This window comes from Triticum urartu, unplaced genomic scaffold (assembly GCF_056163025.1).
Source record: "Triticum urartu cultivar PI428250 unplaced genomic scaffold, HENAU_Tu73 scaffold2, whole genome shotgun sequence".
Lineage (NCBI taxonomy): Eukaryota > Viridiplantae > Streptophyta > Magnoliopsida > Poales > Poaceae > Triticum > Triticum urartu.
The window spans coordinates 8,712,556-8,736,533 of record NW_028260368.1 but is presented as its reverse complement, the minus strand read 5'-3'; the positions used below and the strand labels follow the sequence as shown (position 1 = coordinate 8,736,533).

General features: G+C 37.0%; 1 long non-coding RNA gene and 2 other non-coding genes across 3 annotated transcripts in view; all 3 read left to right on the top strand.

Moving 5' to 3' along the window:
- The window catches only part of LOC147952739 (uncharacterized), a 142,184-nt gene that overhangs the window by 104,664 nt on the left and 13,542 nt on the right, over nucleotides 1-23,978 (top strand). The gene's annotated exons all lie outside the window — the stretch shown is intronic.
- Nucleotides 3,189-3,260, top strand: TRNAR-UCU (transfer RNA arginine (anticodon UCU)). Its single transcript has one exon. It is a non-coding gene; the product is annotated as a tRNA-Arg (tRNA).
- Nucleotides 20,789-20,859, top strand: TRNAC-GCA (transfer RNA cysteine (anticodon GCA)). Its single transcript has one exon. It is a non-coding gene; the product is annotated as a tRNA-Cys (tRNA).

Here is a 23,978-nt window from a genome sequence, read left to right as displayed (position 1 = left end):
GCCTAGAGCCTTGAGCATTATACAAGGACGCGCTGTAGGAGTAACCCATTACCTTCTGGGTGGAATTGCCACGACATGGGCATTCTTCTTAGCGAGAATTATTGCAGTAGGATAGTGGCTAGGAGGATTTGAAAGGCATTATGGAATTAAGATTTCCCAGGTTTAGCCAAGGCTTAGCTCAGGACCCCACTACTCGTCGTATTTGGTTTGGTATTGCTACCGCACATGATTTCGAAAGTCATGATGATATTACTGAAGAACGTCTTTATCAGAACATTTTTGCTTCTCACTTTGGGCAATTAGCAATAATCTTTCTATGGACGTCCGGAAATCTGTTTCATGTAGCTTGGCAAGGAAATTTTGAATCATGGATACAGGATCCTTTACACGTAAGACCTATTGCTCATGCGATTTGGGATCCTCATTTTGGTCAACCCGCTGTGGAAGCCTTTACTCGAGGAGGTGCTGCTGGTCCAGTGAATATTGCTTATTCTGGAGTTTATCAGTGGTGGTATACAATAGGATTACGCACCAATGAGGATCTTTATACTGGAGCTCTTTTTCTATTATTTCTTTCTACGCTGTCCTTAATAGCGGGTTGGTTACATCTACAACCCAAATGGAAACCAAGCCTTTCGTGGTTCAAAAACGCGGAATCTCGTCTCAATCATCATTTGTCAGGACTTTTCGGGGTAAGTTCTTTGGCTTGGACAGGACATTTAGTTCATGTTGCTATTCCCGCATCCAGGGGGGAGTACGTTCGATGGAATAATTTCTTAGATGTATTACCCTATCCCCAGGGGTTGGGACCCCTTTTGACGGGTCAATGGAATCTTTATGCCCAAAACCCTGATTCGAGTAATCATTTATTTGGTACCGCTCAAGGAGCGGGAACTGCCATTCTAACTCTTCTTGGGGGATTCCATCCACAAACACAAAGTTTGTGGCTGACCGATATGGCTCACCATCATTTAGCTATTGCATTTATTTTTCTCATTGCCGGTCACATGTATCGAACTAACTTCGGAATTGGGCACAGTATTAAAGATCTTTTAGAAGCGCATACTCCTCCGGGGGGTCGATTAGGGCGTGGGCATAAGGGCCTTTATGACACAATCAACAATTCGATTCATTTTCAGTTAGGTCTTGCTCTAGCTTCTTTAGGGGTTATTACTTCCTTAGTAGCTCAACATATGTACTCTTTACCTCCTTATGCATTCATAGCACAAGACTTTACTACTCAAGCTGCTTTATATACTCATCACCAATATATTGCAGGGTTCATCATGACAGGGGCTTTTGCTCATGGAGCTATTTTTTTCATTAGGGATTACAATCCGGAACAGAATGAGGATAATGTATTGGCAAGAATGTTAGACCATAAAGAAGCTATCATATCTCATTTAAGTTGGGCTAGCCTCTTTCTAGGATTCCATACCTTGGGCCTTTATGTTCATAACGACGTCATGCTTGCTTTTGGTACTCCAGAAAAGCAAATCTTGATCGAACCTATATTTGCCCAATGGATACAATCTGCTCATGGCAAGACGACATATGGGTTCGATATACTCTTATCTTCAACGAATGGCCCCGCTTTCAATGCGGGTCGAAGCCTATGGTTGCCCGGATGGTTGAATGCTGTTAATGAGAATAGTAATTCGCTTTTCTTAACAATAGGACCTGGGGATTTCTTGGTTCATCATGCTATTGCTCTAGGTTTGCATACAACTACATTGATTTTAGTAAAGGGCGCTTTAGATGCACGCGGTTCCAAATTAATGCCAGATAAAAAGGATTTTGGATATAGTTTTCCTTGTGACGGCCCAGGGCGCGGCGGTACTTGTGATATTTCTGCTTGGGACGCATTTTATTTGGCAGTTTTCTGGATGTTAAATACCATTGGGTGGGTTACTTTTTATTGGCATTGGAAACATATCACATTATGGCAGGGCAACGTTTCACAATTTAATGAATCCTCCACTTATTTGATGGGATGGTTAAGAGATTACCTATGGTTAAACTCTTCACAACTTATCAATGGATATAATCCTTTTGGGATGAATAGTTTATCGGTATGGGCGTGGATGTTCTTATTTGGACATCTTGTTTGGGCTACTGGATTTATGTTCTTAATTTCCTGGCGGGGGTATTGGCAGGAATTAATTGAGACTTTAGCATGGGCTCATGAACGCACACCTTTAGCTAATTTAATTCGCTGGAGAGATAAGCCCGTGGCTCTTTCCATTGTGCAAGCAAGATTGGTTGGATTAGCTCACTTTTCCGTGGGTTATATATTCACTTATGCAGCTTTCTTGATTGCCTCAACATCAGGCAAGTTTGGTTAATTTAGTTTGTTTTTTTGTACTGTATCAGCACCTAGTTCATTACTCTTGATAGAGAGGGAGGATCTGCCTTTTTAGATTTCTTTTTCTATTTATTTTTCCATCTAGGATTAGAACCGTATACTTGGTAATAATAGCAACGACACATTATGGCAAAAAAAAGTTTGATTCAGAGGGAGAAGAAGCGGCAGAAATTAGAACAGAAATATCATTTGATTCGTCAATCTTTAAAAAAAAAGATAAGAAGCAAAGTTTCTCCCTTGAGTTTGAGTGAAAAAACGAAAATGCGAGAAAAATTGCAATCCCTACCGCGTAATAGTGCACCTACACGCCTTCATCGACGTTGTTTTTTGACCGGAAGACCTAGAGCTAACTATCGACATTTTGGGCTATCCGGACACGTACTTCGAGAAATGGTTTATGAATGTTTGTTACCGGGTGCAACAAGATCCAGTTGGTAAGGATAAAATACCCTTTCGTATTTGTATGGATTTCTGGAATTGATAATCATAGAGGAGCCCTCTTTACCATTCTGTATAAATGGACTATTCTATTTGTATAGATATTGGTAGAGGGGCGTATCCAACCCTCTTTTATCCACTAGTTACCCCTCTTTAGTTTAAGAGTATAGAGCAGTTTGGTAGCTCATAAGGCTCATAACCTTGGGGTTGCGGGTTCGATTCCCACTACCGCCTCCATACTCCTTCTTTATGATATATGCATGATATAATATATACATCATGCATTTGTATCTGGATTTTTTGATTTCCTAAAAGAGTTTTGGTCTAACAGTTTTTTCTCGGAAGAAGCAAAAAAATAAAAGAAAGAATAAAATATGAAAGAAAAGCGTCCATTGTCTAATGGATAGGACAGAGGTCTTCTAAACCTTTGGTATAGGTTCAAATCCTATTGGACGCAATCTTATTTCTATCTATTCTTTAAATAACTATACTAAACTAAAAACAAAGAAAACTTTTTTGCATGATTCAAATGAAAAAGCTTTCTCAACGATTCCTATTCTACTAACAAGAGTAGACATGCAAAATTTATTTGTTACTGAAGAGAAAACCGTTCCAGCTGTTCCTGAATAGCTTCCTTCAAAAGGATTTCCGCTTGCTCGGTGAATGTCTTGCTAGAAGATATAATTTCTTGGAATTGAGGTTTAGTATCTTTTAGATGTTTACGTAACTCATCCAGAAATTTATTTACCTGTTCAATTTCTAACGAATCAAGATATCCTCTTGTTCCGGTATAAATAGTAGCTATCTGCTCTTCCACTGGGAGAGGATTTGCCTGGGATTGTTTAAGCAATTCCCTTAATCGTCGACCCCTTGCCAATTGATTCTGACTTGTTTTATCGAGAGCAGAGGCGAATTGTGCAAAGGCTTGTAACTCTGCGAATTGCGCTAGTTCCAATTTTGATTTGCCAGCTACTTGTTTCATGGCTTTAATTTGAGCCGCGGATCCTACTCTGGAAACAGAAATACCCACATTAATAGCGGGTCGAATTCCGGCATTGAATAGATCCGCAGATAAGAATATTTGTCCATCTGTAATGGAGATTACATTAGTAGGAATATAGGCGGAAACGTCTCCAGATTGAGTCTCAACTATTGGTAAAGCGGTCATACTTCCTTCGCCTAAAAGAGAATTTAATTTAGCGGCTCTTTCTAAAAGGCGTGAATGCAAATAAAAAACATCCCCTGGATAAGCCTCACGTCCGGGAGGTCTTCTTAATAGAAGGGACATTTGGCGATAAGCTTGTGCCTGTTTGGAGAGAGATCATCATAAATTATTAAAGTATGCCGTTCGCGGTACATAAAATACTCAGCCAGGGCTGCTCCCGTATAAGGAGCGAGGTATTGTAATGTAGCAGGTGAATCCGCCATTTCAGCTACTACAATAGTGTATTCCATGGCCCCCTCCTCATGGAAAGTAGTTACTACTTGAGCTACGGAGGATGCTCTTTGACCGATAGCTACATAAACACATATTACACCTTGCCCTTTTTGATTGAGAATTGTATCTGTGGCTACTGCTGTTTTGCCAGTCTGTCTGTCCCCAATAATTAACTCTCGCTGACCGCGCCCTATAGGGATCATCGAATCGATAGCAATAAGCCCTGTTTGAAGAGGTTCGTATACGGAACGCCTGGAAATTATACTTGGAGCAGGAGATTCAATTAAGCGAGATTCGGAAGCTATAATTTCGCCTTTCCCATCAATAGGTTTAGCCAGAGCATTTACAACACGACCCAAGTAAGCCTCACTCACGGGTATCTGAGCAATTCTTCCTGTTGCTTTTACAAAACTTCCCTCTTGTATCATCAACCCATCGCCCATTAATACAATCCCAACATTTTTGGATTCCAAATTCAGAGCAATACCCCTAGTACCTTCTGCAAATTCGACTAATTCACCTGACATTATTTCACCAAGACCTATAATACGAGCAATCCCATCCCCCACTTGAACTACGCGACCTATATTCTCAATCCCTACTTTCCTATTATATTGTTCAATACGTTCGCGGAGAATTTTATGAATTTCGTCGACTCGAAGGGTTGCCATTAGTGTTTCTTGACTCTTTTTTCGGAAGCAAGGGGAAAAATAATGCCTAAATTCTAAACGAAAGTAGAAGTTCAAGGCCTAATTAATTTAATTATTTCTTCCATTCCAGGGACCCGAGAATGCCAATATTAGCACGAATCGTACGGAAATGTAACTCGGTATTCAAACAACTATTCAGAGTTCCTAGAGCTCCTTGTACGGCCTGTTGGAAAACCCGCTGTCGGACCTGATTCATTGCCCTTTGTTTTTCAAAATAAAGGGTTTCGTTTTTAGACTTTTCCAATTGTTCCAAACTAATAGAAGTAGCATTAATCAAATTTGCTTTTTCTCGTTCTATCTCAGAGTATCCATTCATTCGATACTCATCCGCTTCTAGTTCGACTTTCTGTAATCGAATCCGAGCTTTTTCGAGTTGCTCAATGGTCCCTCTACGCAATTCTTCTGAATTTCGAATAGTACTCAAGATCCTCTGTTTTCGATTATCTAATAAATCTTTTAATGAAAGTAGATTATTTTGTAAGTTTACAACTTTTATGATCTCTTCCCGAACCAAACATGAATCTTTCGATTCATTTGGCTCTCACGCTCCTTTTTTTTTTTCTATAGCTATTTCCATATCTTTTTTTTAAGTAATGAGCCTATCCTCTATCTTCTTTTTTATGTTTATATTTCAATATACCGAAACCTATATAAGACTAGATAAATATTAAGAGGACTCTTCCGCCTAGATAAAAATATATCATGGTCAGCAAAGTTGTTTCTTTATTTTTATTTGCCCTCTAGTTAATAATTTCAATTTCATTAAGAAAAACTAACTAAATAAATGGAAAATGAAAATTAATAGAATTCTTTTTTATTTTTTTTTTCTTCAAATCCAAAAAATTTCTCTTTTTTATACATAGGTCGTCGATTCGGCATTGGTTAAAAAAGGGCAGGGTGCCCCCTTTTTTTTCTAGTAAATAGTTCAAACCATTTTATCGATATGAGTGTTCTATATCAGATAAATTTTACATTAGCTATTTCCCGTTTAAATTGGTACTAATACTAATATAGTTGTAGAAAGAGTACCTCTTTTTGCCTGGACTTCAAGCAGTTTAGCTTTAACCGTGTTAATGGTCTCACATTCTTGGTTTATAGAGAATCAAAGTTGATTTACCAATGAGTCGCGAAATGCTATGGTTCTTCCATATGATTTCTGAATTTATTCAGAAGTAATTCGTCGAGATCGTGCACCCTTTTCTTATTTATCCGAAAAATACTAAAAAATATTATAAAGTGCAGCCGGATAGATCCAATCTATTCTTGAAATAGACAACTCGCACACACTCCCTTTCCAAAAAAAATCAAAACACCAACCACTACAGTTAGATTTATTAGATTTGTTGCTAAAATATCGGTATTAAGCCCGAAACTGCCAGCGGATGGCCAGTGAGCTAAAAAAACGAAAGAATGGGTTACATTTTTCATATGCTCTCCTCTTATAGATAGGACGAACAAAGAACAAAGTTTTTCGATCACTTACTTCGCTCGCCCTTTTTTGATCGGTTTTTTTAATGCAAATAGATTCAATCTAGTAATTTCTTTTAGATTAAGTCTTACGTCTTGTTTGACCGGTGAAAGACTTCCTTTGTTGAAATGTTCTGTTCCCAAAATTCCTAAAATAAAAGGAAAAAACTTTCCACTTTCCTAAACTAAGGACGGGAAATAAGAAGGTGAGCATATCTTCTAAATTAATAATACTCAACTCAGCCCTTCCTAGAATGGGGTATTATCTGTCCCGATAAATAGATAATTCCAGGAGTAATAAATAGGAGTAAATTAAATAAAGTATTGATATAATTGGAATTGTGGAAGCAAATACCAATTTACTAAAAAAAGAAAAAAGTATCTAATCGAAATCGAAAGAATTTTTTTTTTAAGATTAAACAAAAGGGTTCGCAAATAAAAGCGCTAGTGCCACAACTAGTCCATAAATTGTTAAAGCTTCCATAAAAGCTAGACTAAGCAATAAAGTACCTCGTATTTTACCTTCTGCTTCTGGCTGTCTCGCAATACCTTCTACAGCTTGTCCTGCAGCAGTACCTTGACCAACTCCAGGTCCAATAGAAGCAAGCCCTACGGCCAATCCAGCAGCAATAACAGAAGCAGCAGCAATTAGTGGATTCATGGTGAGTAGTTCCTCGTGTCAAAAAAAAGAAATGGTTAAGGATACAATCAACCAATAAATTCTTACTTCTAAGCTCTATTGGGGAGAAGTAAAGTAACTAAAAAGTACAAATTGAAATCAAATTGAAATGATAATGTGAATTGTCCGAACTACATAGAAGGGAATTCCATATCCATATATCGGATTAGATAATGAATCTAACCTAGGAATATATAATATAATATCCTATATATATACATTTGTTTCTTCTATTTTGTTTGCATATTTTCTCATTTTCTATTGAATCGGATTCTAAAATCATTGCTTAAAGTGGAAACCTGCATAAAAGAGGACTCCACTTATAGACATTAAGGATATTATAGTATAGATCTAGCCTGACTCCACCCTCCTTAATGCATATATACTTTGAAAATTCCATAATATAGTCTATTCTATTCTCTCTCCTACAACTCTAGGCTATATATTCATACGCATTTCTAACTATTTTTTTGCAACCAAGCAGATTATCTGGAACCATGCATGAATTGAGCTAAGCTGCAAAAAAAAAAAATACTATTTCCAAAAAGAGTCAATTCAATGATGACCCTCCATGGATTCACCTATATAGGCTGCGGCTAATGTTGCAAAAATAAGAGCTTGAATACCGCTTGTAAATAATCCAAGAAACATGACCGGTATAGGGATTACTAAGGGGACTAAAGAAACAAGAACAACAACGACTAATTCATCCGCCAATATATTCCCGAAAAGTCGAAAGCTAAGCGATAATGGTTTTGTGAAATCTTCTAGGATGTTAATTGGTAAAAGGATTGGAGTTGGTTTAATATATTTCTCGAAATAGCTCAATCCTTTTTTGCTAAGACCAGCATAAAAATATGCCGCTGACGTGAGTAAAGCTAAAGCAACAGTAGTATTTATATCATTCGTGGGCGCTGCTAATTCCCCATGGGGTAACTCTATAATTTTCCAAGGTAAAAGAGCACCCGACCAATTCGAAACAAAAATAAAAAGGAACATAGTTCCAATAAAGGGAACCCAGGGACCATATTCTTCTCCAATCTGAGTTTTGCTCAAGTCTCGAATAAACTCAAGGACATATTCAAAAAAATTCTGACCGTCGGTCGGGATGGTTTGTGGATTCCGAACAGCTATGACAACTGAACCTAGCAAGATAGTAATTACGACCCAAGAAGTGATGAGTACTTGGGCATGAATTTGGAAACCTCCTATTTGCCAATAGAAGTGTTGGCCTACTTCTACACCCGATATATCGTATAACCCCTTGAGTGTTTTAATGGAACAAGGTATAATATTCATATTGTCCTCTGATAAAAATTGAACTTCAAAAAAGGAATTCTTTTGATTCAACCATCTCTTTCTCAACTCAGCAACTTGAAGTATTAATCTTATATTTAGGATACCAAGAAAGCACATCAGATCATAATATATATCAATACCCTCTAATATATATCAATATTCCCCTTCTTTTTTCTATGCAAAAAAAATTCTATGCAAAAAAAAAGATATAGTAAAGTAAGTGATTCCATAAATTTACGCAGTTGCCCAAGAATTCACTATATATTCTTAATCAACGATTTCTTATATAGAGAGAACGGCCCTCACAAATTGAAAATACTAATTTGTTAAGAATCAATCGAATTGAAGTCATAGTGTCATCGTTGGCTGGAATCGATATATTCGCGAGATCCGGGTCACAATTTGTATCGACTAAAGAAATAGTAGGAATCCCCAAAATGGCACATTCCCGAAGAGCTATATACTCTTTTTGCTGATCAAGGACGATCACAATGTCTGGCAATCTCGTCATATATTTGATCCCGCCGAGATACCTTTGCAAAGTAGATAATTTTCTCTTCAAGATTGCCACATCTCTTTTTGGGAGATGGTGGAATTTTCCCATTTTTTCTTCTGCTCTTAAGTCTCTAAATTGAGAAAGTCTAGTTTTCGTAATCGACCAATTCGTTAACATACCACTGAACCACTTTTTATTAACATAATGACAACGAGCCCTTATTGCAGCTGATGCTACTAAATCTGTTGCTCTTTTTTTGGTACCAACAATTAAGAAACTTTTTCCCTGACTTGCTGCATCAAAAACTAAATCACAAGCTTCTGATAAAAAACGAGCCGTTCTAGCGAGATTTATAATATGAGTACCTTTACGCTTTGCCGAAATGTAAGGGGCCATTTTAGGATTCCATTTCTTAATACCATGACCAAAATGAACTCCTGCTTCTATCATCTCTTTCAAATTAATGTTCCAATATCTTCTTGTCATTTTTTCCACACTTCCTTTTTTTTAATCCTACCATTCCATTACGGAATTTAGTTCTTTTTGAAGATTAAGAAAGATCCGAAATAGCTTGAAATAAATAATAATTGTTCCGAGAGAACCTTGTACTAAGATAAGAGTTGGCCATTGATACATGGTATAAACATAACCACCTTAATGAATTAACTGACTTGTTTTACTTATTAAAATAAAAATCTTAAAAATCTAAAATTTGACCTGTTAGTGTTCTAAGTTCAAAAGTCTAGTAAAGTAAAAAATATTTTTATGGGGGTTCTTATGTCTCATAAAAATTGTTTGTTACGTCAGAATCTGAAGAAACTAATTCTGTATGGAGAAACAAAAAATCTCTCATTTCCGACGCGAATAGATTTTTTTTTTTTATTTCGAAATAAAGGTTCTTGTCTTGTGGGGAACGATGCACAAATTTTTGGAATCCGGTACCAACAGGTATAATCCCCCCCAGAACTACGTTTTCTTTCAAGCCTTTCAACCAATCAATGCGACCTCGTAGGGCAGCTTTTGCTAAAACTCGAGCAGTTTCTTGAAAACTTGCTTCAGATATGAAACTTTGGGTATTCAGGGAAGCCCTTGTTATTCCCAATAAGATTGCCCGATAATAGATCGATTCATCCAAAGCTCGTCCTGCTCGTTCCGCTCGCAATAGTCCGATTAATTCCCCAGGCGAAAAAACATTAGACATTCCATCTTCGGAAACCCGCACTTTTGATGTTACTTGGCGTATAATAATCTCTATATGTCTATTATGGATCTGTACCCCTTGGGATCGATAAACCTTTTGGATTTTATTAACCAAAGAGATACGACTTTGGGCTATGGTTAGCTCAGCTCCAATCAAGAATCCCCAAGGGACCCCAAGAATTCTTGGTATACGCTCATTCCAATCCTCAATTCTCCTTTCGAGATTCGGGGATAATGAATCAATTGAACGCGCTTCAAAGATTTGTTCCACTTTTGGAAGACCTTGCGTTATGTCACTAGATCTCGATTTTTCATATATAAACGTAACTAACCTATCTCCCTTGTAAAGGATTTCTCCATAATGACCATTAACAGTTGCTCCTGTAGTGGCCAAATAAGGTTTAGCTGCTCTTATAACAAAGGAATTCATATTTACAATGAAAATTTGACCGGATTTTTTTATGTGCGATTTAAATAGACATACATTTTCACAAATAAATTGTCCAAGGTGAATTATTGCCAATGTCTCTTCCCAAGAATCATGATGGACAAAGTGACAATTCAAAAGGAATGGATCCAACATTATGTTACTATCGAAATTAGAAATCCTTTTATTTTCATCTATTAAAGAGTATTTAAGTTCTTGAAGTACTTGGAAGGTTTGTTTTAAATTGTCAACGAACAAATATTTTTTTAACAGGATTTTATTATGCGTTAGTAAATAGTAAGATGAAGAAAAATGCGATATACTAGCTACAATAGCGCCTAAGGGCCCAAAAATTTCTCGAATAGGAATTCTAGGATTCCATTCTTTTATCGCATTGGGATGTTTTGAATTCTTGAATAAACCAATTCGAGAACAGTTGGATGCCGACAAAATCATCAAAGAGTGGTATTCTTTATTTCGATTCAACAAAGTGCCAATAGCTTCTGGATGTTGGCTAAGTGATTCAATCTTCGCCTTGGAATAAAAAGAATTGATATTGGCGCGATCTAACCTATTATGGGGAATCGGTCCTGCACTTGTCCTACCATACCTTTTTCGTGTATACGAAATAGTGGACTTGACTAACTCAATTCTTAGGAAATCGCGAATAAGATCATTTGCTCTTACCTCAACAAGGGAAGCACCAGCCTTTTCTTTTTCTTCTTGTTCCCAATTCACTACTAAGCAAGTTCTAACAAATTGACTATTTGTGTGATAAATTCTTTGAGTTAACTTGCTATTTTCATGAGAAATAAAATTGACAAGTCGAATTTGGAGATTATTTTCTTCTTGCAAGAGATCCTGCGGGAAAAGTGTTGCTAAATTTCTTCCTTCGTCCATTTCATATGCCACTGTAGGGCGAACGGAAACAAAATACTTTTCCTTGCTCTTGAGAATTTTTTTCCGTTGAACATAGACCCAATTTTTCCTTTTTTTTGATTCCTTAGAATCTTTTTTTTGTCTTTCTGGCGGTATCAAACAGCCACCTAATATCTTATCCGCCTCTTCAGGAAAATGAATATCTCCGGAAAATATTTTGAGTTCCGTATGGCTTTTTTTTCTCTTCACTCGGACCAGTCCGCCTAGTCGACTTCTTGTATTTTTTGTGAGTTGTGTATTCACTCCAATAATACTATTGTCAAGTATCTTTAGGGATGAAGATCTCGGCAAGATATGAAGTTCTTGAAGAATGAAAAAAAACCGATCTACTTCTTTTTGGTATTTTAGACTAAATTCTTTTGTTCCTCGATGCTCAATCAAACCCTCTTTTTTTAAGATGGAATCTTCCTCTGGGCTCTCGTATTCGTCCTCTGAATCTTCTTCTGAGTCTTCCTCTAAAGTACCATATTTTTCCTCTGCGCTTTCCCCGGGGCTGCCATATTCGTCTTCTGAGTCTTCCTCTAGAGTTCCATATTCGTCCTCTTGGGTCCTATATTTGCTCTCTGGGCTCCCATATTCCTCTTCTGAGTCTTTCTCTAAAGTCCTATATTCGTTCTCTGGGTTCCCATATTCGTTTTCTGGGCTCCCATATTCGTCTTCTAGGGTTTCATATTCGTATTCGTCTTCTAGGATTCCATATTTAGATTCTTCTAGGGTTTCATATTCATATTCGTCCTCTCGGGTCCTGTATTCGTCTTCTAGGGTCTCATATTCCTCTTCTGAGTCTTCCGCTCGAGTCCTATATTCTTCTTCTAGGGTCCTATATCTAAATTTAACAATTCCTGAACCCTTTTTATCTTTTCTGTATCGGGGATCGTCAAAATAAGCAAAAATAGTATTTCTACGTAAAACACCCATAAGGGGGATTTCAATCGAAATCCCAAAACAGGATATTAGTTCTTTCTCTTGTTCTTGATGATATTGTAATGGAATGACGAACCTATTTCTTCGCTTTTTCGCCAACAAATCTGAATTATCTTGAAAAATAGAAGGATAGATAAAATTCCAATGGCCATTGGACATGATTCGATCCGACGTTGAATAATCAAGAATTTCCCTATCTTTTTTACCATAAGTATTCATTTGATCTTGATCCTTGTGGAGTGAAAAAGACGCTATACTGGATCTGCACATACTTACTGACAATATCCATAAATGGCTTGTTTTTGGTAATCGGCGAAGATTACCATATTGATATTCGGGCGCATGGTAAACATCAGTACTCCAGTGCATTTCGCCGTCTGATTCAGAATAAATATGCTTTTGTACCCTTTCTTTAAAATGTAAAGTGGACGTTCCGGCACGAATCTCCGCAATTACTTGTTCGGATTTTACATATTGATCATTTTGCACTAGAATCAAGCTTTTTGAGGGAATATTCACACTATATAGAATATCTTGACTCTGAATAGTTACATGCAAGTCTATATAACATAGAAAAGCAGGCTGCCCATGACGGGTACGTGTGGGGTGAACCAAATTCTCATTGAATTTTATTTTTCCATTCGAAGGGGATCGTACAAGGTCGGCAGTACCCCCTGTGAATACTCCGCCAGTATGAAAAGTTCTTAATGTTAGTTGAGTCCCTGGCTCCCCAATTGATTGACCTGCAATAATACCTACGGCTTCTCCCAATTCGACCAGATCACTATGAGTAGGACTCCGGCCATAGCATAATTGACAGATCCAAGAAGTGCTTCGGCAAGTAAAGGGGGTTCTAATATATATTGGTTGTGCTCGAAATGGTTGTGCTCGAAAGGCAGTTATGAATCGATTGACTAATCCAATTCCAATATCTTGATTTCGCGCGGCAATGCATCGTGAACCGATATATATATCGTCTGCTAATACACGACCAATTAGTGTTTGGACAAAAAGTTTTTCCGTCATCCCATTTTGAGGACTTACAGAAATACCTCGGATAGTACCACAATCTCTTCTACGCACAATAATATGTTGAACTACTTCAACAAGTCTACGTGTAAGATATCCAGCATCTGCTGTTCGCACAGCAGTATCTACAACCCCTTTGCGGGCTCCATAGCAGGAAATTATATATTCTGTCAAAGAAAGTCCCTCGCGTAAATTGCTTTGAATAGGTAAATCAATCATTTGTCCTTGAGGGTCCGACATTAATCCTCTCATACCTACTAATTGGTGTACTTGAGATGCATTTCCTCTGGCTCCTGAAAAAGACATTAGATAGACTGGATTAGAAGGATCCGTTATCCGAAAATTTGAATTCATTTCTTGTTTCAAATATTCACTTGTCGCATACCATATCTCAACAGATTGGCGTAATTTTTCTACCGCGTGTACAGCCCCATAATAATAGTGTTTCTCCAAAAGAAAACTCTGTTGTTCCGCGTCTTGGACTAACCATCCCTTAGAGGGTATTGTTAAAAGATCCTCGATTCCTAACGAAATCGATGTAGTAGTGGCTTGATGGAAGCCCAGAGTCTTTAGTTGATCCAGTATATGGGATGTATATCCCATTCCAAAATGATCTATTAATCTGCTAATAAGTCGTTTCATACCAGTTCCGTCTATCTCTTTATTATGAAAGACCAGATTGGCCCGTTCCGCCATACATAAGTACCCCCTTTTCGGCTGAGTAGGATTCGACAATTGCTGAGTAGGATTCGACAATGGGCCTGAGTCAGTGATTCGAAAATTTAATTAACTTAATTGCCTCAATCTCAATCTGGATTCGCGTGGCAAATAATGATGATACTAGGGAAATCGGAATGCCCCCCGAAAGGGGAGGGGCATCGCCGAATCTAACTTTCTTGTTTAGGTAGTGTATGAATAGGCCTGACTAAATCCTTGTATGGCTTCCTCTATTTCTCTATAAAAAGAAATATGACCAAGAGTGGTTCGAATGTATATCGAACGAATTTCTTTTTTTCTATTTCCCATTATTAGATAGTGGGCATAAATCTCATGATAAGTCCCCAAAGATTCATATTGAACTTCAATCGGAACTTCTCTTGACCCAATGACGCGTTGATCCAGGTTCCATCGTAGCCACAAGGGACTATCTAAACTGATTAGTTTTTGTCTATAAGCTCCCAGTGCATCATAAGAACTAGAAAAATGGGGTTCTTTATCTTTCCTATATTTAAAATTATTATTATTATTGTAATTTACTTTTAGATTTGGGTAGTTTCTGCAACTATTATATCTATTTGCACAAATACCTCGACGCTTTCCAATCGTTAATACATAAAGCCCGATAAGCATGTCTTGGGTTGGTACGCAAATAGGATCCCCAATAGCGGGAGATAAGAGATTCATATGAGAAAACATAAGTAAACGGGCTTCTGCCTGAGCTTCCAAGGATAAAGGTAGATGAACAGCCATTTGATCTCCATCAAAGTCCGCATTGAAACCCTTACACACTAATGGGTGTAAAGAAATAGTACGCCCCTCTACTAAAGTGGGTTGAAAGGCCTGTATGCCTAATCTATGCAGGGTAGGTGCTCTATTTAACAGTACAGGATGTCCCCGCATAACTTCTTGAAGTATTTCCCATACAATGGGTTCTTTTTCCCAAATTTTCCTTTTAGCAATCCTTACATTAGAAGTGGCGCGTTTCGTGATTAAATCGCGAATTACAAATAGCTGAAAAAGCTTTATTGCTATCTCTAGAGGTAATCCACATTGATGTAATGAAAGCGAAGGACCCACAACAATGACAGAACGCCCCGAGTAATCGACCCGTTTCCCAAGCAGAGTCTCGCGAAACCTTCCCTCTTTACCTTCAATTACATCTGAAAGTGATTTGTATACTTTATTGTGACCATCCCTCGTCGGTTGCCCGCGGGACCCACTATCAAGAAGTGTATCCACGGCTTCTTGTACCAATTTTTCCTGGCACATTACTAAATCTGCTGGCGCTAATTCACTTCTTTTTAATAGATAGGCAAGATTGTTGTTCCGACGGATAACTCTCTTATAAAGTTCATTAATGTCTGAAGTCACTACTTTATCTCCAGACCTATAAACAATAGGTCTCAATTCGGGAGGAAGAACCGGTAATAAGCACAAAACCATCCATTCTGGTTCTACATTTGTTTGAATAAAATGTTTCGCCAATTGCATGCGTCTAATCAAAAAAACTTTTCTTATTCGTCTTTTTCTATCTTCCCACTCATCTCCACTATACCCCTCGTCTTCTAATTCCTTCCATTCGACCAAAGAATTCTCTATAATAATTCGCAAATCCAAATCTGCTAATTGTTCTCTAATAGCACCTGCTCCTGTCGCAATTTCCCGATTTCGAAATGTTGCAAAGCCTGGGGTAGAAAAAAAGGGAGAAATGCTGTGGTTACAGGATGCAATTTCCTCTTCGAATAAACCTCGTAATCGTAAAAAAGTGGGTTTTTTAGTGCTGGGCCTAGCAAAAGAGAAATCGCCGTATACTAGGCCCTCCAACTTCTTAAGAGGTTTATCTAAAAGATTCGCGATATAACTAGGAAGACCTTTCAAATACCACACATGAGTCACGGGACATGCGAGTTTGATGTATCCCATTTGATATCTTCGTATCCGAGAATCCACAAATTCGACCCCGCATTTTTGGCAAAATCTTTCGTCTTCGTTTTCAGCTCCGCTCGCTCGAGAATTGCCACAAGCGCAAATCCCGCTTTTTATGGGTCCAAAGATTCTTTCGCAAAACAATCCATCTTTTTCTGGTTTATCGGTTTTATAATGAAAAGTAGAGGGCCTTGTGACTTCGCCAACGACTTCTCCATTAGGTAGGTTTTTGTTAGCCCAAGCCTTTATTTGTTGAGGGGAAACGAGTCCAATTTGAAGTTGTTGATGTTTATATTGGTCAATCATAAAATAGAAATAAGAAAAGAATTTATATTTATTCCGATCAAACTTCCTCCCTATTAACCTGGAAGTTCTTTTCAGATACAAGGAAATGATTCAGTTCTAGAGCCAAAGATCGTAGTTCTCGAACGAGCACTCGAAAAGATTCTGGAGGATCCTCATGATTAGGTATTCTTTTTCCCCAGATCGTAGCATTAAGTATTTCTTGGCGAGCTATAAGATGGTCAGATTTATAAGTAAGTATCTCTTGTAAAATATGAGCAACACCAAATCCTTCTAAAGCCCAAACTTCCATTTCTCCTACTCGTTGTCCCCCTTGCTTGGCTCTTCCTCTAACCGGTTGTTGTGTAACAAGTGAGTAGGGCCCAGTAGAACGCCCATGAATTTTCTCATCAACTTGATGAATTAATTTTAAGATATAGGACTTCCCTATTAGAACAGGTTGCTCAAAGGGGTCGCCTGTTCTTCCATCAAATATTCTGCTTTTTCCCGGGTACTCGGGTTCAAATACCCATGGATTTTTTGTTTCTTTACTGGCTTCATATAATTCTGAAAACACAAGTTTTCTTGAAGCCTCTTGCTCATATCTCTCATCAAAGGGTGCTATTCTATAATGTTTCTTTAGCAGATCCCCCGCTAATCCGAGCGAGCTTTCAAATATTTGTCCCACATTCATTCGGGAGGGTACTCCTAAGGGATTGAAGACCATATCAACGGGTGTTCCATCTTGCAAATAGGGCATATCTTGCCTAGGCAAAATTTTGGAAATGATCCCTTTATTCCCATGTCTTCCGGCTACTTTATCCCCAACTTTGATTTCACGTTTCTGTAAAATATATACACGAACCATTATGTCGAGCGGGTCCCTTTGGATCCATTTCACATCGATAACGCGCCCTCTTCCACCTATAGGTAATTTCAGAGAAGTTTCTTTTGAAGTGGAAACCTCAAGGCCAAATATGGCCCGTAATAATCCAGCTTCCGCGATATAAGATGATTCGCTCGCTATCTGAGGCGTTAATTTACCTACTAAAATATCACCAGTTTCTACCCAGGATCCCAACCTAACAACTCCATTTCTGTCCAAATTGCGGAGTAAATGTTCTTCTAGATGTGGTATTTCTTTAGTGATTTTTTCAGCGGAGCCCTGGCTTGTCGTATCCGTCTGAATTTCATATTTCCGGATGTGAAAAGAGGTATAAATATCTTCATATACCAAACGTTCGCTAATTAGTACTGCGTCTTCAAAATTGTAACCTTCCCATGGCATATAAGCTACTAATACGTTTTTTCCTAAAGCAAGTTCGCCCCCAATTGTAGCAGCTCCTTCTGCTAAAATTTGTCCTTTTTTAATGGATTTACCCCGTGGAACCCGGGGTTTTTGGTGCATACAAGTATTTTTGTTAGAGCGACGGTGGTTAACTAAAGGAATACTTATAGTCTTCCCACTACTTGATAAAAGTATCTTATGACTATCAGTAGAAATGATCTTTCCCTCGCGTTCGGCTATAATGGAAACCCTCGAATCTAGAGCTGTTTGGCGTTCCAATCCAGTTCCAACAATGCATTTCTCGGACCGAGAAAGCGGAACTGCTTGGCGCTGCATATTAGAACTCATTAAAGCCCGATTCGCATCATTGTGCTCAATAAAAGGAATGAGAGAACCCCCAATAGAAAAATATTGGAAAGGAAAAATACTTCTAACATGAATCTGTTCCCATGCAATAGTCAAGAATTCTTGACGGTATCTAGCCGGAACAACCTGTTCTTCCTGAATACCTTGATTCAAGGACAAAGAATTTCCTGCTGCTATCATATAATATTCATCTCTATTTGGTGATAGATAAACCACCTGTCTCTCTTTTTTTTCTTTTGCTTTCTCAGCAGATATTTCATAAAACGGACTCTCTATGGATCCCCACAAGTGATCAATTCTCGCATGAATTGTTAAGGATCCAGTAAGTCCAACATTGATTCCTTCAGACGTGTCAATTGGACAAATACGCCCATAGTGACTCGGATGAATATCTCGGCTCCGAAAACTTGCGGTTCTCCCCGTCAACCCTCCAGGACCTAAACAACTCACTTTTCGCCCATGAACAGTTTGTGTCAATGGATTCGTTTGATCAAAAACTTGAGATAACGGGTATGTGCCAAAAAAGGTCTCATAAGTAGTTATTAATAAAATTGAAGTTGAAGTTGGAGTTACCAAAGTTTGGGGAGTCGGTTTCGATTGACGTATGAATACTCTACGAATAGTTTTTTGAACTGCATGTTGTAAACGACCAAGAGCCAATCCGAATTGATCTTGTAACAGATCCGCAACCGAACGAATACGTTTATTTTTCAAGTGATTCATATCGTCATCGTCAAGTATACCCGTTCCAAATTTCATTCCAATCAAATGATCCGTAGCGGCCAATACATCTCGTGGTAACAAGAATGTATTGTTCTGAGGAATATCAAGATTAAGTCTCCGATTCATATTTCGTCGACCAATCCTTCCTAATTCACATTTTTGTTGAAAAAATTTCTTTTGTAATTCCTCGCATAAGGACTCCGAAAATACCAGGTCCCCACCTACACAAGCAAATTGTTGATAAAACTCCAAAATAGCTTTTTCTTTTGACTCAATCCTCTTCTTCTCTTTAGCATTCGGGAAAGACAAGAAAATTTCAGGGTAGGAAACATTATCCAGAATTTCTCTTAGATTCGAACCCATAGCTGATGATAGAACTAGAATAGATATCTTTTGTTTTCTACTCACGCGAGCCCATATCCTTTCTTTTTTATCAATTGCTAATTCCGATCTCCCCCCCCAATCTGATATTATAGTGCCAGTGTAGATAGAAATTCCCTTATGATCTAATTCCGAGCGGTAGTAAATACCAGGACTTAGCAATATTTGATTGATCACAATTCGGTATATTCCATTTATAATAAAGGTTCCTAAGGAATTCATTATAGGAATGTTTCCGATAGAAATGGTTTGCTTTTGCACATCGAAACCAAAAATTAATCTCGCAGATACATATAATTCGGAAGAATAGGTGAGTGATTCATACACAGCATCTCTTTCTTTTATCGAGGGTTCTAGCAGTTGATATCCTTTCGCAAATAATTGAAATGCAATTTCGTGATCTGGATCTTTAATTGTTGGAAACTTGTCAAGTTCTTCTGCCAAGGCTTGATTAATGAACCTACAAAATCCCTCGAATTGGATCTGACTAAATCCGGGTATTGTGGACATTCCCTCGTTTCCATTCCGGAGCATCTTAATCTTAAGTTTCCTGTTTATCAAAGAAAAATTCCATTATCAGCTCACTCTTCATCAATCCCTATGGATCGATCTAGCAATCATGGAATCTATATTCTGTTTACTGAATCACATGAAATTCTAGGGAACTCCACATACGTATTTCATATATGTATTTCATACATATGAATAGAGACCATTTGGACGAAAGTTCGAGTTTGCCAGGGGTACAAATGAAATGAAAATGAATTGATAAAACATTCCTACAAAAAAAATTCTGCCACTTATACTTTATGTTATGATATTCTAATCAGATTGGATGGCAAAGATTTCTCATTTTATCTCCTTTCTATGAATGTAATAAAGCCGTAATATAATATACTAGAAAGTTTGACTTTACTTCGATTTAGAATAGCGTGCTTACTTTAATTTCTCAAAATAATTTGAGGGTTCTTTTTTATTTCGGATCGGAGTAGTATAATTGCTAGAAAATTCAGTATTTCATTGTGGAATTCTAAAATAAAGTAAGTCCCTTTTTTAAGTACATGCCAATCTAGTTATCCACCTCTCCCCATATCCATGCTTTTCTTTTATCGTAATTTCACTTGGGTACGCCAAGATAGTCAGGTTATACTCTATATCAGAGCAAATTTCCTTTTTTTATTCAAGATATTTAATTTAATACTTTGAAAAATTAAAGCATGATTCCCCATAGAGATATGTACATAAAGGGGATCTTTGGATAATAATGCTGTTCGGACCTAAAGTTTACCTATACACGGATTAAGCATAAAGCCATAATATTTTATTATGCCATTGAAGGGGGGGGAGATAATACCGATTTAAGAGTAGTTCACTACTGCAATAAAAAAAAGAGAATTCTAGTTAACGGTTCCAATTTATTCTGAATTTTGCAGCCTGTGAATAGAAATCCACTTTTTCTTCTTTTTCATCTCAATAGAAAGAAATGGGAAGTTTTATTGTGTTAACAATGTATGTTTTAAGATAGAATCTATCGAGGAGAATAATAGAAACTGGATCAAAAAAAGCAGGAATAGATTTTTTGAAAAAGATTGGAAAAAAGTAAGTAGAATTATATTCAAAATAAAAGGGGCTTTTCGTAAGAAAACGTGGATGAATACTTGCTGTTTTCTAGATTTTTGATCGGATTTTTTGGCGGCATGGCCAAGCGGTAAGGCAGGGGACTGCAAATCCTTTATCCCCAGTTCAAATCTGGGTGCCGCCTGATCAATAAAATACTTAGGTTTTTTTTATAGTGCTGATCGAATTCGATAAATTTTTACTTCGCATAAGTTCGGGCAAGAGAGTAACTGGGCCTGCCGATACTGGGTTTAGAGAAACCATACCATAGTTCTATCCTCAAACTAGGGTTAGGGTTTGTTTTGACGGTAGTGGCCAAAATGGTTATCAATAGGGGTGAGGTAGTGTTTCCTTATTCTTTTATTATATGAATTTGAATTGGTTCTTAATTGAGATTCGATTTGATAATTTTAAAATACGAGGATAAGATGTCAGAAATCTTGGTATCCAAAGAAAGGTCCCTAAGGGGCATTCTTTTTTTTTTTCAATCTAAGATTCAAGAAGGGACTCCACGAAAGAATATCAAGACTTACTAATTATTATACATTTTTTTATCGTACATCTTATGTTACCTACATACACTAAAGTAAGGACTACTTAATTCTAACGAGAATCAGATTAAATAGGTCGATCAAAAATCAATTTAGGAGTTGTATTATGGATAAAATCTCTTCATTCTTTCATAGAATGATACAAAGCAAGGCTGCAGGGTTTAGGTCAAAAATAAACATTAGGTAAGGTAGGTATCCAATAAATATTTATCTATCGATAATTTTATGGTATATTCGGGCGTCCTTTGCTTAAAAAAAAAAAAAAGAGTAACAAAAGGAATAAAAAATCTTCCTATTCCCGCTTCTTCTATTCAGGACATCATTCCCGTACTCTTTCTTTTTTAAGGAAAAAAGGGCTATAGTATCTCGTATTTTTAATGCTCTCTAATTCTACCAGAATTCCTATAAGAATTTGTTAGGAGTAAATTCCTTGAACTGATTGATCCATGGCCTTAGGGCGGAATCCCTTTTTGACTCTGTACCCTTGATTCCACTATGATTATTGATCAATAGTAGAATAATCCCTTCATAGAAATAGGAGACATAATTTAGATGGATATAGTAAGTCTCGCTTGGGCTGCTTTAATGGTAGTCTTTACATTTTCTCTTTCACTAGTAGTATGGGGAAGGAGTGGACTCTAGGGATACTACTAATTGATTAAGTAATCAAATTGTTGTATCAATTCTTTTCTTTAATGGATCATTTTGCATTAATCATTTTGTCAAACGTTATTCTTTAATCTTTTTCTTTAGTTTTGTTTCACTCCTGTAAGAAACTCTTGTATTGTAAGTTGTAATGTAAGAAAGAGCCATTATACCAATTCAGAATTTCTACTAGAAATGACGAATGGTTAAAAAAAGTTCTATACATAAGAAAATTAGACTTTCTTCCACGGAACTATTCACGGCATATCACACATTTTCCATTTCCTTTTACTTTTTACTATAGTCTATTCTTCATATTATTTTTCTTTCCTTCCATGGATTCTTTGGTCAAGAATTGTCTTAGATTTTTTTATTTTGACCTGATTGAAATTAAGTGGATGCAATGAAAAAAGAAATTGAATTAGACTACTTAACTATTTCAATCTACTAATCTATTCTATGTAGATTCAAAGATAATATAATAGAAAGAATCTAAAGTGTCGTAGAAAAAACTATATGTAGTTCTTTCTACCACACTTTAAGATTCCAACCAGATCCTTTCATTTAAGACTTGGATTTTTTTTATTTAATCCCTTTTTAATTTCTTCAATGATTAATTGGAATTCCAATTAATTATTTTGGCTGACTGTTTTTACATAAATAATAAGTAAAAAAGAAGTAGGAACTAGAATGAACAGTGCAGTAGCAATAAATGCGAGAATATTGACTTCCATAACCTCTTTATTTTTTATTTTCACAATAACTCGGGATGTAATCCCATGGAGAGGAAAAAGGGGTATCTTGTAAATTCAAGGGTAGGGCTTGCATTCTGATAATACTGAATCAATTCAATATTATGAATATCGGATCTATCAAATCAATTCATGGATGAGAGTTATATTTCACGGATGAGAGTTATATAGTATAACATAGGAAGATCCTCTATCCACACTAAGACCAAAATGGGTTTTTTGATTGGATTAGGAATTCCCTCTTTTTTAATCCTTTTCTACTTTTTCTTTTCTATATCTCTAACCCACGAGCTTTCTTAATCTTATACTTTCTTAATCTTATACAATTTCCCTTCCTTTTTCTTATAGTTATACATACAATTATGTATGTATTATATGACCAACTTTCACTTTCTATGGGTCACATAGACATCCAAATAAGCAGTAGAAGTGAGATGGGGAAAAGAGGTCTGAAATAAAAAGGGAATACGATTTATGTATGGATTCCGGTAAAATACCGGTACTCTATTCCATAAGAGTGGAATAGGAAATTAAGATGAGGATGGTATCATCATAAAGAAAGATAGAGTAATATAATATCCTAAATTCTACTAATCCACATATCGTATGTGTGTCTTTCTTTATCGATTGGGAGTAGTGAAAAAAAAATTCCTATATGCCCTCCCTCCCTCTTTAATGAGAGATGCAAAATAAAAAAGTGAAGTAAGGGTGCCCTGTGGGTATTTGATCTTGCTCCCTGCCCCTTTTTTTCATGGAAAAAGGAAATATCAATTTCTCCATTCATTGAACCCTAGTTCGGGACTGACGGGGCTCGAACCCGCAGCTTCCGCCTTGACAGGGCGGTGCTCTGACCAATTGAACTACAATCCCCGCGGGGTGTATGGCATACCCATTCTTAAATAGAACCATAAGAAGATTCGATTCGTCTTTCGTACTCTAAGAAATAGACGAATCATATACTACATACCCACATATTATATTATACGTGGGTATAGTGAGAGTGACATAACTAGTATGTCGTGATTTTTTATCACTAAAAATGGATAATAATCCAGCCTTCAATAAGAAAAACTCTTTTGTTTGTAAGAAAGGAATGAGAGAGATATGGATTAGAAAAAAAAATTTCCCTTTTTTCTTTATCTTTTATTTCTATAGATCAGACATTTTATTTTATGGAAGAAAAACAAAAGGATTTAGTTCATACTCACGAAGCCCTAGATTTTTGGTTTGGGCCGAGCTGGATTTGAACCAGCGTAGACATTGTCAACGAATTTACAGTCCGTCCCCATTAACCACTCGGGCATCGACCCAGGAAG